The sequence below is a fragment of the Megalobrama amblycephala genome, linkage group LG2 (genome assembly GCF_018812025.1).
Source record: "Megalobrama amblycephala isolate DHTTF-2021 linkage group LG2, ASM1881202v1, whole genome shotgun sequence".
Lineage (NCBI taxonomy): Eukaryota > Metazoa > Chordata > Actinopteri > Cypriniformes > Xenocyprididae > Megalobrama > Megalobrama amblycephala.
In genome coordinates this window covers 13559812-13575484 of record NC_063045.1, presented here as the reverse complement: position 1 = coordinate 13575484, position 15673 = coordinate 13559812, and the positions used below count along the sequence as shown (strand labels likewise).

At 40.7% G+C, this 15673-nt stretch overlaps 1 pseudogene; it reads left to right on the top strand.

Annotated features, from left to right (window-relative positions):
- The first annotated feature begins 227 nt into the window (after positions 1-227).
- LOC125262644 lies at positions 228-14335 on the top strand (annotated as a pseudogene).
- The last annotated feature ends 1338 nt before the right edge of the window (positions 14336-15673 follow it).

Sequence of the window (15673 nt, the reverse complement as noted above, 5' to 3'; positions counted from 1 at the left end):
GTTCTGAAATGGTCAACCTCTGTCACCCAGGCTTTTCAGGATCCCAAGAAACCCCTGACCCCTCTAAACCTTTCATGGTGGAGGTAGACGCATCCAGCACAGGCATCGGGGCCGTACTCTCGCAAAGAGAAGGTAACCCACCTAAACTGTATCCTTGTGCCTTGTATTCCAGGAAACTCAGTGCAGCAGAACGCAACTATGACATTGGGGACAAAGAGCTGCTGGCCATGAAGGCCGCATTTGAAGAATGGCGACATTGGTTGGAGGGGGCAACTCATCTGTTCACAGTACTCACGGACCATAAGAACCTCGAATACTTCAGAACCGCAAAGAGACTGAATCCCTATCAAGCCCACTGGTCACTTTTCTTCTCCCGTTTCCATTTCACCGTCACATACAGACCTGGCTCAAAGAATGTCAAGGCTGACACCCTCTCACGGCAGTTCGAAGGTGAGCTTGTACCTAAAACTCCAGAAACTGTGTTACCTAAATCTCTCATTGTTGCTCCCATACAGTGGGATATCACGACTGAACTCGAAGAGGCCAATTCCCACGCAGAAGTTCCGCCAGACTGTCCTCCTAACAGAACTTTCGTCCCGGAGAACTACAGAACCTGTGTATTAGAGATGGTACACAACTTACCTGCTTCTGGTCATCCTGGAATCACAGCAACCATACATCTCCTTCAGAACCGCTTCTGGTGGCCATCGTTGAACAAGGACACCATCAAATTCATCCATCGCTGCACCAACTGCAATGTTAACAAGTCTTCCCACCAGTCACCCGCTGGTCTTCTCCAACCGCTGCCGCTGCCTCAACGCCCTTGGTCCCATATCGCCATAGATTTCGTCACAGACCTGCCACCATCCAACCAATACACCACCATACTTACCGTGATTGACCGCTTCTCGAAGGCTTGCCGACTCATTCCTCTATCCAAGCTTCCAACTGCTATGCAGACTGCAGAACATTTATGCAACTGGGTGTTCCGTCTATACAGCTTACCTGAAGACATCGTCTCCGATCGGGGTCCCCAATTCACCTCCCGTCTGGGGTCAGCCTTCTGTCAATCACTCAAGATCAACGTCAGTCTCACCTCCGGCTATCATCCACAATATAATGGACAAATCGAACGTCTTAACCAAGAACTCACCCGCTTCCTTCGATCGTACTGCAACCAGCATCAGAACGATTGGGCCCGATTTCTCCTGTGGGCAGAATATGCACAGAACTCACTTCGAAAACCAGCAACAGGTCTGACTCCATTTCAATGTATCCTGGGATACCAACCTCCTTTGTTCCCGTGGTCAGGAGAACCTACCAATGTCCCCGCCGTAAACAATTGGATGAATCGTAGTGAGGACACCTGGAACAGAGCGCATACTCATCTACAGCACGCAGTCCGCAGGACTCAAGAACAAGCAGATCGCCACCACCGTCCCGGTCCCGCTTATCGTCCAGGTCAATGGGTATGGCTGTCAACAAGGGATCTACGTCTCCGGACACCCTGTCGAAAACTTAGCCCAAGGTACGTTGGCCCATTTCAAATCACTCGCCAAATCACACCAGTTTCATTCCGTTTATCATTGCCTGACCATTTCCGTATCTCTCCCACTTTCCACATGTCTCTGCTCAAACCCGCCGATGGCCCCTGCGAGGAGGGAGACGAGGTGTCCGGTGACCAGGGCCCCTACCCGTCATTATCGAAGGCGAGGAGGCTTATCGAGTCCGGGAGGTGTTGGACTCGAGACGCAGAGGAAGGGTCCTGCAATACTTGGTGGACTGGGAGGACTACGGTCCTGAGGAATGCTCGTGGGTCAATGCGGATGATATCCTCGACCCGAATCTTGTGAAGGAATTCCACCGAAGCCATCCTGAAAGACCAGCACCGCGACCCCGCGGTAGACCTTGGCGTTGCTTGCCTCCATGCGCCAGGAGGTGCTTGCGGGGGGGGGGGGCTCTGTCACAGAGACGAACTCCGTGATTCCCTCCTCTGGCCATCGGAGGGAGCCCTCACCCGAGTACTAACCCATCCCATCAGCCCTTGCCCTGGACTAATTAGTGTTTGATACATTGGCAGGTGACTGCTGGTTGCTGGCAGCCATTGCATCTCTGACTCTGGATAATGAGATTCTGGAACGTGTAGTTCCACCTGGACAGAGTTTTACGGAGGACTATGCCGGCATCTTTCACTTTCAGGTCAGAACATACAAACAGAGTTCACACTGAATTTAATTTAAACCTGGGGGTAAAAGTCTTAATTTTAGGATAAAAAACAAACAAACAAACATTCAAAGTACTTTAAATCAGTTTAATCACTAATTTTAAAGTATTAGTTCACTTCATAATTAAAATTTCCTGATAATTTACTCACCCCAAAGTTATCCAAGATGTTCATGTCTTTCTTTCATCAGTTGAAAAGAAATTATGTTTTTTGAGGAAAACATTCCAGGATTTTTCTCCATATAATGGACTTCAATAGTAACCAACAGGTTGAAGGTCCAAATGTCAGTTTCAGTGCAGCTTCAAAGGGCTCTACATGATCCCAGCTGAGGAAAAAGGGTTTTGTCTAGAGAAACAATCTGTCATTTTCTAAAAAAACAAAGTTATATACCTTTTAACCACAAATGCTCATCTTGCACTGCTCTGCAATGCGCCATGCATTACATAATCACTTTGGAAAGGTCATGCGTGACGTAGGCAGAAGTACTGCGTTAGGGCAAAAATCTAATTTTCTTCAACTTCAAAATCGTCTGACATCGTTGATTTACCTTTTTTTGTAAAGGCCGTTTGACTTAGTTTTGCACATTGGCTTTGTAAACACTTGCTCGGTACTTCCACCAATGTCACGTGTGACCTTTCCAATATGATATCGCAATGCATGGCGTATCACAGAGGTAGTGCAAGATGAGCGTTTGTGGTTAAAGTATATTAACTTCTTTTCTTTTCTTTTTTTGAAAATGACATTGTTTTGCTTGACATTCCTTGGCTGGGATAGTGTAGAGCCCTTTGAAGCTGCACTGAAACTGCAATTTGGACCTTCAGCCCATTGGTAGCTGTTGAAGTCCATTATATGGAGAAAAAATAAATATTTATTTAAATATAATTTTAACTAATATAAAATATTACCTAATACTATATTGTAATAATTTTATTAAATGTAATTAAATATAAAAAAATATATTTATATTCTAAATATATTTAGAAAAGTGGTAGGCAAGTCTGGTTTCAGACTTTGGACTTTTGGACATTTTGGACAAGTACTTCTTATGATGCAATATATGATCATATTATAATTTCAGTGATAAAGCTACACTGTCAGACTGATGGTGTTGTTCTCGTCTCTTCAGTTCTGGCAGTATGGTGAATGGGTGGACGTGGTCATTGATGACCGTTTGCCCACCAGAGATGGGAAGCTGCTGTTTGTTCACTCCGCCGGGGCTCTGAGTTTTGGAGCACTCTACTGGAGAAGGCCTATGCAAAGTGAGTGTGTGCGTTTATTCATCATAAATTACCTGCTACTACTTACCTGAACTGCAATAGTGAACAATATGAAAATGGGTCATCCAAAAAGCTTGGTAAACACTGTGCCTCCTGTACAACCACATGTCAGGGTTCTGTCACTTCTGTCTAGTTTATTTCTTGGTTTTGTGACAGAGCTCTGACACTCCCGTTTTTTGTCCTGTCCTTGTGTGAGCGTACGGTCTTGAGTGTTCTCGGGCCGTGCGCTCTCTTCTCTGCGTGCCTCGTTTCATGTTGGGAGCGTGGCGTTCGGATCCCAGAACTCATGTCTAGTTTGGTTTCGGTTTCGTGTCGGGATTCGGACACTCGCGCTCCCAGTCCTGTCTTTTTTGTGAGCGCACGGTCGAGTGTTATTTCACTTGCCGTGCGTTCTTGTCTCATGTTGTTTAGCGCCTGGTCGGTTCTTATCAGCCAGGCGGCTCTTGTATTGTCATGTTTTGTGTAGCACGCAGTCTGTGTTTCACGGGCTGCGTGCTCTCATGTTGTCTTGTTTTGTGTGACCACGTGGCTTATGAGTTTTCATAGTTGCGTGTTCATGTCTCGTCTTGTGTAAGCAGATGGCTTGTAATTTGTCTTCATTGGCCATGTGCTTGTGTTTTTGTTATGTTTGGTGTGAGCACATGGCTTGTCATGTGTTTCTTTGTGCCATGTGCTCTCATGTCCATTGTCTTGACCCAGCCCATCTTGGAACCTTGTTATTGGTTGATTTGCCCCACCTGTCCGCCCTCGTTACCTGCCTTGTTTGCTCTCCTATTTATTCTCCTTGTGTTTGCAGTCCTATGCTGGATCGTTGTCATTAAATGTTACCTTGTGTGTTTTCCAAGTCAAGTCTAGTCTGTTTTCCCCTCGGGGTAGTTTTTGTTGTGTTTTTTGTTTTATTTTTATCATTGAATAAAGCCTTTTCTTTCCTGCATTGAGTCGTCGCTCCTTCCACCACCACAACCTGACAGAACGATCCAGCCAATAGAGGACTCCGCAGAAGGATGGGCATCTTCCTATTTCCATCTCCTAGCCCCTCCGCTCAGCTGATGGTGGATCAGCGCAGCAAGCTCCTTTCTCTTCGGCAAGGCGGAGCCAGCGTGAAGGAGTTTGCTTACCTGTTCGTGTTCACAGCGGAGGGGCTCAACATCAGCGACGCAGCGCTCAAGGACATTTTAAACAGCAGCCTTAATGAGCCCATCAGCGCCTGGGAGATGGGAATGCTGGGGATTTTGTCTTTCTGGCAGTTTGTGGGGTTTGTTTACAACCGCGGAGAGGAGGGTGGTCTTCCCCCTCTTGGCCCACCTCCCATTCCCCTCACAAGCTGCCAAGTCCCCAGTCCTCTGATGACCCCTTCGGGGAGAGGGAGGAGGAAGAACAGGTCAGCCTCATCTGCCACCTGCCCAGAGGTGGCTGAACCCACTGTAGCCCTTCCAGTGATGGCCGTGACCGCTGCAGTCTCTCCTGAGGCGACCAAGGATGCTGCAGCACCCCCAGAGGCGACCAAGGAAGCCTCAGTGCCCACAGAGGTAGGCACAGTGCCACCTCCTCGCCCACATAAACGGAGGAAGAAGAGGAAGAAGTCTTCCTCCATTCCTGTAGGCCCGGAGGCCTTTCCAGAGCCCGCTGTAGGCCCGGAGGCCTTTCCAGAGCCCGCTGTAGGCCAGGAGGCCACCCCAGAGCCCGCTGTAGGCCCGGAGGCCACCCCAGAGGCCATTCCTGTGCTGCTTCTACATTATTGAGTCCTCGCTCCTTCCACCACCACAACCTGACACCACAGCCTTCAAAACACACAATGTTCATACAACATGTCACATACATATCAACCGGTGATGCAGATTTCGACCATATTTTGAAGGGTAAATGGCTCATATGAAGCTCTGACAGGAGGTTCGACCACTGAGGGTTTTGAGGATTTCACCGGAGGCATCGCTGAGAAGTATGAGCTGAGCAAAGCTCCTCCGTACCTGTTTAAGCTCATGCAGAAAGCACTGACGCTGGGCTCATTACTGGGCTGCTCCATTAAGGTAAGTCTCATTCCACTTCTGTTGGCTTTCTTTTTGTTTGCATTTTGTTACATCTTTTTGTCTGCTATAGCTTCTCTATGGCAATAATAAATAGTGATTAATACATAATAATGCACAAGTCTTCAGATAAATGTTTTGTTGGAGCTGTGGTCTACTTAACAAACACACTTTACAAATATCCAGATGAAAGGACACTAATTAGCTTATGAGACCGAACAATTTCCATGTGCTTCAAGGATATTTTGTCTGGTGAGTATGCTGGCCATGCCCATACCATAACCCCACCGCCACCATGGGCCACTCGATCCACAACGCTGACATCAGCAAACCGCTCGCCCACATGATGCCATACACGCTGTCTGCCATCTGCCCTGTACAGTGAAAACCGGGATTCATCCGTGAAGAGAACACCTCTCCAAAGTGCCAGACGCCATCGAATGTGAGCATTTGCCCACTCAAGCTGATTTCGATGACGAACTGCAGTCAGATTGAGACCCCGATGAGGACGATGAGCATGCAGATGAGCTTACCTGAGATGGTTTCTGACAGTTTCTGCAGAAATTCTTTGGTTATGCAAACCTATTGATGCAGCAGCGGTCTGGGTGGCTGGTCTCAGATAATCTTGGAGGTGAAGATGCTGGATCTGGAGGTCCTGGGCTGGTGTGGTTACATATGGTCTGCAGTTGTGAGGCTGGTTGGATGTACTGCCAAATTCTCTGAAACACCTTTGGAGACGGCTTATGGTGGAGAAATGAATTTTCAATTCATGGGCAACAGCTCTGGTGGATATTCCTGCAGTCAGTATGCCAACTGCACGCTCCCTCAAAACTTACAACATCTATGGTATTGTGCTGTGTGATGAAACTGCACATTTTAGAGTGGCCTTTTATTGTGGCCAGCCTAAGGCACACCTGTGCAATAATCATGCTGTCTAATCAGCGTCTTGATATGCCACACCTGTGAGGTGGATGGATTATCTCAGCAAAGGAGAAGTGCTCACTAACACAGATTAAGACAGATTTGTGAACAATATTTGAGAGAAATAGGCCTTTTTTGTACATAGAAAAAGTCTTAGATCTTTGAATTCAGCTCATGAAAAATGGAGACAAAAACAAAAGTGTTGCGTTTATAATTTTGTTCAGTGTAATAAGTAGTCTTATAATTTAAAATGTTTTATTTGAATATATGTTCAAATGTAATTTATGCAAAGGTGAATTTTCAGCATCATTACTCCAGACTTCAGTGTCACGTGATCATTCAGAAACTGTCCTTACAGTCCTTTGTTCTCAAACTTAGGGATTTTGGTCTGAACTTTGAGAAGTTAATTTTGCTGGTTCAAAAGTCATACATCTTACATAAATCAATTTTGCATCAAAATACTGGAAAGCATTCATCCATCACAACCATACCAAACAGTACACACTTGTATGGCATATTTTTAGACATTTTTTGGACCTTTTTTTCAGGACTTTTTCATGAATAAAAAGTTCAAAAGAACAGCATTTATTTGAAATTATTTTGTAACTTTATAAATGTCTTTCTGTCACTTTTGATTAGTTTAATGCATCCTTGCTGAGTAAAAGTATTAATTTCTTTAAAAAAAAAAAAAATTATGGTAGTGCCATTGCTCTTATGTGGGAAATACATGTTTGAACCTGACTTGCTACAGTTTTTATCATTAAAAAAGTCCAAAAGCCAAAAGAAATAATATTTTATTTACTGAGCAGATTGCCAGTTCAAATGAGGAGAAGACGAGTCTGAAGCTGGTGAAGGGTCATGCCTACTCCATCACAGCCGCAGAGGAGGTCAGATATCACCACTGATACTGAAATATGGATTTGATAGGAATGATCTGAAGAATCTCTAATTATTGTCACCTTACATGCAGGTTCACTTCAGAGGCAATCCGGTTCAACTGGTGCGTATCAGGAACCCGTGGGGTCGTGTGGAGTGGACGGGCGCTTGGAGTGATAAGTGAGTTCCCTAAACAGATCACACTCCTTCAACATTGGTCTTGAGAGTCCTGTAAAATGTTTCCCATCTCTTCCTCAGTTCCAAAGAATGGGATAGCGTCAAACCAGAGGAGAAAGTGAAACTGAATCATTCAGCTGAAGATGGAGAGTTCTGGTAAGAAAACTTGGGCTTTTTAACCTTTTAACCCTCAACAACATAACAAATAACTTGACTAATCTTCCTCATCCTGTTAGGATGGCATATTCTGACTTCATACAGCAGTTCTCGAAGTTGGAGATCTGTAATCTGACTCCAGACACTCTTTTAAGTGACACTGTGAGCCGCTGGAACTACAACCAGTTTGAAGGAAACTGGAGGGTGGGCTCTACCGCAGGGGGCTGCAGGAACAACTCAGGTATGTCGAAACAACCTGAATGTGCTTGAAACCAAATTTGGTTATAAAGTTGTTTTTGTTGCACCATCCAATCATTTGGTTTCTCCCCTCCAGCTACATTCTACTCAAACCCTCAGTTTGTGATCAAGCTGGAGGATGCAGATGATGATCCCTATGATGGCGAAGATGGATGCACATTCCTTGTGGGTCTGATGCAGAAAGATGATCGTAAAGAAAAGCGGTTTGGACGAGACCTGAACAGCATTGGCTTTACTATCTATAAGGTAATTGGTTACATAATACCATTGAAACTAGAAACAACTCTCAACACCAAAAACAACTTTGCAACCAACAGTACCACTGGTTCTAGAAGTGTCTTTCCAAGTCATTTTCTCCATAAAGATTACAAATACGGTGGCCTAGTAGTGCACAACACAACGAAATTAAAAAAGTAAACATAAGTTCACAACACAACGAAATCGAGCCACAACACAACGAAATTGAGCCACCACACAACGGAATAAAGCCACCACACAACGGAAATGCTCCCGACCACTAGGGGGCTCTCAGAGCTCAGTAAAGTTAGTTTTCCTTGCCAATGTTCTATAGAGTCGGCAGTAATATCAATACCACGATTAGTTTTAACAGTAGGCCTATGTAGCCACCGTATATCGACATGAAATATTAATTCAAAATCACCTACGTGCAAAATAGCTTCATATTTATACCTGTGAATGATTTGACGTGATACCATGGTGCATGGTGAAGGGAACGTCTGCCAATTCCACCAAGTGGTTAAAACGTATAATTTGTATTAATTAAAATTACTTATAACATTTAAAAACAGACATATTCAAATTCCAAAGCTTGTCAGTCTTACCAACAGGAACTAACAAGCTTTGGAATTTGAACATGTCTGTTTTTAAATGTTAAAAGTCAGTAGGCGTTTCTCAATGTCAAGGAAGGATCCTCGGAAGCCAGAATTTTGAGGATGCTACGTCATCGACATCCGTCGAAGGACTGTTCCAATGTCGAGGATCCTTGGAATTTCAAACAAGGACTGAGTCCTTCGTTCGAAAAATATCCTATATACAGGAAAGGATGCATATGTGTAGCCTTCGCGCTCTCAAATCACCCACAATCCTATGCGCGCAGCTTTGCGATCTTGTTAAAAAAGATGTCGGACGTTAGCGGGCAATATGCTTTCAAATGTAAGTATATTTACGTTACCAAACATTTGTTATAACTGTAGTAAATATGTCAGATAAATAAAGTTTAACGTTTAAATGACATTACAAATTACCACCATATTGATATTATAAATGATACAAATACAAATACAAATACAAATTACGTTATTGATGGCTAACTGAACCGGACCGTCATTTAACAATTGTTAGCTTGGTTGCCATCACCAGCATTTCTTTTATAAATAACTAGTTAAGTTGTCCAAAGTAATTTAACTTTAATATTATACCATTCACAGCATTATTCATAGCTTTCTCGTCTTTTTTAACAGGGACGTTCATACGTCTCTGTGTAGAAAACAAGCAGCTGTTTACCGAAAGCGGACCTTTTCACTGACGTAATGACACAATGATGTGCACTTGCTAGTCTGTTCCATTTACGTGTTCTCCGAATGCTAAAGAGGAGCCTCGCCTAGCCTCTGAAGGAAGTGACTTGGAAGGACCAGTCCTGCCAAGGAAGTATCCTTGACATTGAGAAACGCCTATTGTAATGAATACAAATTATACATTTTAATGACTTGGTGGAATTGGCAGACGTTCCCTTCATCATGCTTCGTGATATCGCGTCAAATTGTTCACAAGTATAAATATGAAGCTGTTGTGCACGTAGTTGATTTTTAATTAATATTTCATGTCAATATACAGTGTTTACATACTTAAAACTAATCGTATTGATATCTTTGTAAGACTGTCAACTTTATAGAACAGTGGCAAGGAATAACTTACTAATATCACCGAGCTCTGAGAGCCCCCAAGTGGTCAGGAGCAGTTCCGTTGTGTTGTGGCTTTATTCCGTTGTGTTGTGGCTTGATTTTGTTGTGTTGTGGCTTTATTCCATTGTGTTGTGGCTTGTTTTCGTTGTGTTGTGGCTTTATTCCGTTGTGTTGTGGCTTGATTTCGTTGTGTTGTGGCTTTATTCCATTGTGTTGTGGCTTGATTTCGTTGTGTTGTGGCTTTATTCCATTGTGTTGTGGCTTGATTTCGTTGTGTTTTGAACTTATGTTTGCTTTTTTAATTTTGTTGTGTTGTGCACTATTGGGCCACCGTATAAAAACAAGTTCAAGAAAGATTCATTAACCAAACCAACCTTCTAAGATTAATCACAAAATTTGATTTGAAACTGTATAATTGGCCTATTTGAAAATCATGGGTTCTTCACCTCTTTGATTACTAAAGATTTTTTTTCTTAAATGATAATATTGAAAAAAAAATACTGAAATATTGATTAATAGCCTCTAAGCTCATGGTAGGTCTGTCTGGAAATGGGAAAAAAAAAAAACAAAAAAAAAAAAACAGAATGAATATATATATATATATATATAAAATATTCTATATTAAATAATATAATATTCTTTGTTTTTCAGGTTCCAGATGAGGTGTGTATGAGCTCTACATATTTTGTACATAAGAGTAGCTGGACAACACAAATGTAAGGCAAGGTGATGCTAAAAAATGAGACTGGAGGAAAAAATTACATTTCAGTGCCTTTGTATCTCAAATTTTTCTTTTCAAAACTTTCTCCTTTAGGAGAGAATGCAAAGTTTCTTGGGTGAATGTAATCCTTTGAAAGTTAATGCAATTTTTTTGGAGGAACACAGTCCTTTGGGAGACAATGCAAAGTTTCTTTGGGGAACGCAATCCTTTGGGAGAGAAATCAAAGTTTTTGGGGGGAGGGCAATCCTTTGGGAGAGAGCGCAACGTTTCTCTGGAGAATGCAAAGTTTCTCGGGGAAATGCAATCCTGTGGGAGAGAACGCAGAGTTTTCCGGGGATCGCAATTCCATGGGAGAGTACTCAGAAGTTTCTTGGGGGAACACAATTCTTTTTCGAGAGAATACAAAGTTTTTAAGGGGAACACAATCCTTTGTGAGCAAACACAAAAGCACTGAAATACAACTGTTCATCCCTTTTTACATTTTTTTCCCATCACCATACATTTATTTGGAATAAGCTGTGCAAGTTTTCAGATACAATTTTATCCATCTGTGTTTGTGTTGCAGTTAAAGGGTCGCAACAATATTCAGCTCGGTCCTGATGTACTGCTGCGTCAGCGGTCCGTTGCAGGGAGCAACACCTTCATCAATCTGCGAGAGATAAGTATGCGCTTCAAACTGCCTCCTGGTGAATACGTCATCATCCCCTCCACTTTCGAGCCGAATTGCAAGGGAAGCTTCGTACTCCGTGTGTTCACAGAGAAAGAGGCTGCTGCCAGGTTAGTTCCAAGCGTGTAAAAAACCTGAGTTTAAATAGTTCTAGTTTTAGACCACATGGTGGCGATGTTGCACAGGTTCTGTTTTGTCTACTCTAGAGTTGATAGTAACACTAAAACATCTGTTTGTTCTGTGTTTGTGTCTGTTTAAATCAGAACAAATAAATCCTAACAAATAAATCATAATTGTTATTTAAACATTCTTGTATTTGCACCCAAATGCATGATGGATGTAATTCTGACTCTCTCTCTCTCTATATATGAAGAGTTTCGTTGCAAAACGAGATAAATCCGTTTTTTTAATTTTTCAAAAATCTTGTTTTTTGGTTGTGCATTCCAATTAATATCAATTCAACTGCAGTTGGTTTGTTTTGATTTAAACCTTCATAACTTAAAAAATACAGCTAAGTAGCACCATAAAACAAAATAATAACATGATAACATAATAATAAACATGTTTTGACAAAAATTTTAAAAACGGATTTATCTCGTTTTGCAACGAAACTCTTCATATATATATATATATATATATATATATATATATATATATATATATATATAAATGTCTTAACTGTCACTTTTGATCGATTTAATGCATCCTTGCTGAATAAAAGTATTAATTTATTTTCAAAAAACAAAAATTCTTACTGACCCCAAACTTTTGAACGGTAGTGATAATGTTACAAAAGCTTTGCATTTCAGATAAATGTTCTTCTATTCATCAAGGAATCCTGAAAAAATTTACACAACCTTTTATTGATAATAATAAGAAATGTTTCATAAGCAGCAAATTGGCATATTAGAATGATTTCTGAAGGATCATGTGACACTGAAGACTGGAGGAATGATGCTGAAAATTCAGCTTTGCCAACACAAAGAAATAAATTACTTTCAGAAATATATTCAAATAGAAAACAGTTATTTTAAATTGTAATAATATTTCACAATATTACTGTTTTTACTGTATTTTTAATTAAATAAATGTGAGCAGATGAAACTTCTTTTAAAAACCTTAATCTTACCGATCCCAAACTTTTGAACGGTTGTGTATATATATATATATATATATATATATATATATATATATATATATATATATATATATATATATTATATTTAATTAATTTTTTTCATTTAAAGAACACTTTCTTTTCCAGCAATACATATCCAAGAGTGATGTGGACCCAGATTTCAAAAACCTTTTCAATGAGTTTGCTGGAAACTTAAGTCACATGACATCATTTTCAGTTTTGGGTCATTATCATTTTATTTTTCCCAGTATGCATGATCTTGTCTTTTCTCTGCAGGACTCAGAGGTATCTGTGACTGAACTCCAGAAGATCCTGGACAGTGTTATCTCGAAACGTAGGAAAAGACTTTTCCACTTTTATTCACATAAATATATAGATATTTGCATTTAAAAGCCCCTTGAAATAGTTTAACAATCTGTTCTGTTCATTCTCACAAAGTTTTGTGCTTTTTCACACAGGAACTGATCTGAAGACATACCTCACTGGATGATATGAATAGATAGATAGTTTTTATCAGCCAAACCTCTTTGTTTCTAAATATTTTCTTGAAATACCCCCCGACATTTTAACTTATATTTCAATAATTCTTATATTCTTATATTTCAGCACATTCGCATGTTCATGTTTTTATTTTAAAAATGTTATTAATTTTATTGTACATTTTATGATTTAATTATTAGCTTTTCATCAACTCACAATATGCCTGCGATTTGCAAACCTCATTTTGGAATTTAAAACACGGATTATCTAAATGTTTTAAGGGTGCTTTAAGATTCTCAACACTAGCATTCTTCCATTGTACGACTGCAGCAAACAAATTAATCATCATAATCCTGCTATAACCTTTGACCTCAGTTCAGAGAGATGGCAGTGGCAAACTTGGCCTTGTGGAGTTTCACGCACTGTGGACAAAGATCCAGAAATATTTGGTATAATATATATATTTTGGTAAAATAATTCAGTTCAATCAAAAAAAATCTCAAACAAGACAAGGTACAGATATATTGTGCATCCCTATTATGACAGAGCAACAATTTTGTTCAGATCAATTCTTCATTTTTAGTGATGTTTATTATTGAATGTGGATTTTCTGTCGTACCTCACCAGGAAATTTTTAAGAGCCGTGATACAGACAACTCTGGCACTATGAGTTCCCATGAGATGAGAGATGCTGTGAAAGAAGCAGGTAATGAGTCTATGGTTAGACAGTGAATTAAGAATACATTTCTTCTAAAAGTGTGTAATAGCATATAGATCATAATATAGAGTGAAGTAATGCTTGTATGTGTTTTCCTCTACAGGGTTCCAGCTGAAAAACGAAGTACTTGAGGTGATAATCTTACGTTATGCCAATCAGCAGTACGCCATTGACTTTGATTGCTTCGTCAGCTGCCTGATTCGCCTGGAGATGCTCTTCAGTAAGTTTTACTGGAGATTATCCAGAATGTTTTAAATGACTGGAAATAAATGGAATTATGACAGTTTGTTTATAAGTGTTTTACTGTAATGTTTTCACCTGTGCTCTACACAGAAATGTTTAAAACGTTCGATAAGAAGAACACTGGGAAAATCGAGCTGGATATCCTGCAGGTGATGCACAAACGTGACCACAGACGTTGATTTCTGTATCTTTTCAATGTAGCGTTATTATTTACAGTGTTGTTTTGTGTTGCAGTGGCTCTGCTTGGCTCTCAGTTAAAAATCTGCTTACCATAATTGCACGAGAAGTCCATTCATTTCCTGCACTTCAAATGAGGACACAGCAGACCAGGAATATACTAAAGGGGGGTTGCTTGAGTAAAATCAACTATATGGGCATAAGCTAAACTTTGAATTGCTTTCAAAATGCAATATGTTTATGGTGCTTATCTGCTGAAAATAAAGCCATTTACAATAATAAAGATGACTGAATCACATTTTTCATATTTACCAAGTCTGATGATTTGATATCCTGTTTACAAATAATTACCATTGTTTCCACCAAAATAACATTGTTTTTAAACTAATAGGTATGACATTGAATTATACCATGGTATTTATTTACATGGTAGTACAATGGTACTTTATTGTTAGTGCATATAAACAGTCAAAGATTAAGCTATAGATAGGGACTTTGTGAGAGCTCAATACTCGTTCAGCTGCACAAAAGCGCCACCTGTCGAATTTTAAAGGCAGTGCAGACAGAGCGTTGATTTATACACATGATGTACAGGTGTTAGTCATATAATTAGAATATCATCAAAAAGTTGATTTATTTTATTAATTCCATTCAAAAAGTGAAACTTGTATATTTTATTCATTCATTACACACAGACTGATATATTTCAAATGTTTATTTCTTTTAATTTTTATGATTATAACTGATAACTAAGGAAAATCCCAAATTCAGTATCTCTGAAAATTAGAATATTACTTAAGACCAATACAAAGAAAGGATTTTTAGAAATCTTGGCCAACTGAAAAGTATGAACATGAAAAGTATGAGCATGTACAGCACTCAATGCTTAGTTGGGGCTCCTTTTGCTTGAATTACTGCAGCAATGCGGCGTGGCATGGAGTCCATCAGTCTGTGGCACTGCTCAGGTGTTATGAGAGCCCAGGTTGCTCTGATAGTGGCCTTCAGCTCTTCTGAATTGTTGGATCTGGCATATCGCATCTTCCTCTTCACAATACCCCATAGATTTTCTATGGGGTTAAGGTCAGGCGAGTTTGCTGGCCAATTAAGAACAGGGATACTATGGTCCTTAAACCAGGTACTGGTAGCTTTGGCACTGTGTGCAGGTGCCAAGTCCTGTTGGAAAATTAAATCTGCATCTCCATAAAGTTGGTCATAAAGTGCTCTAAAACTTCCTGGTATACGTTGCGTTGACCTTGAACTTCAGAAAACACAGTGGACCAACACCAGCAGATGACATGGCACCCCAAACCATCACTGACTGTGGAAACTTTACACTGGACCTCAAGCAACGTGGATTGTGTGCCTCTCCTCTCTTCCTCCAGACTCTGGGACCCTGATTTCCAAAGGAAATGCAAAATTTACTTTCATCAGAGAACATAACTTTGGACCACTCAGCAGCAGTCCAGTCCTTTTTGTCTTTAGCCCAGGCGAGACGCTTCTGACGCTGTCTGTTGTTTAAGAGTGGCTTGACACAAGGAATGCGACAGCTGAAACCCATGTCTTGCATACATCTGTGCGTAGTGGTTCTTGAAGCACTGACTCCAGCTGCAGTCCACTCTTTGTGAATCTCCCCCACATTTTTGAATGGGTTTTGTTTCACAATCCTCTCCAGGGTGTGGTTATCCATATTGCTT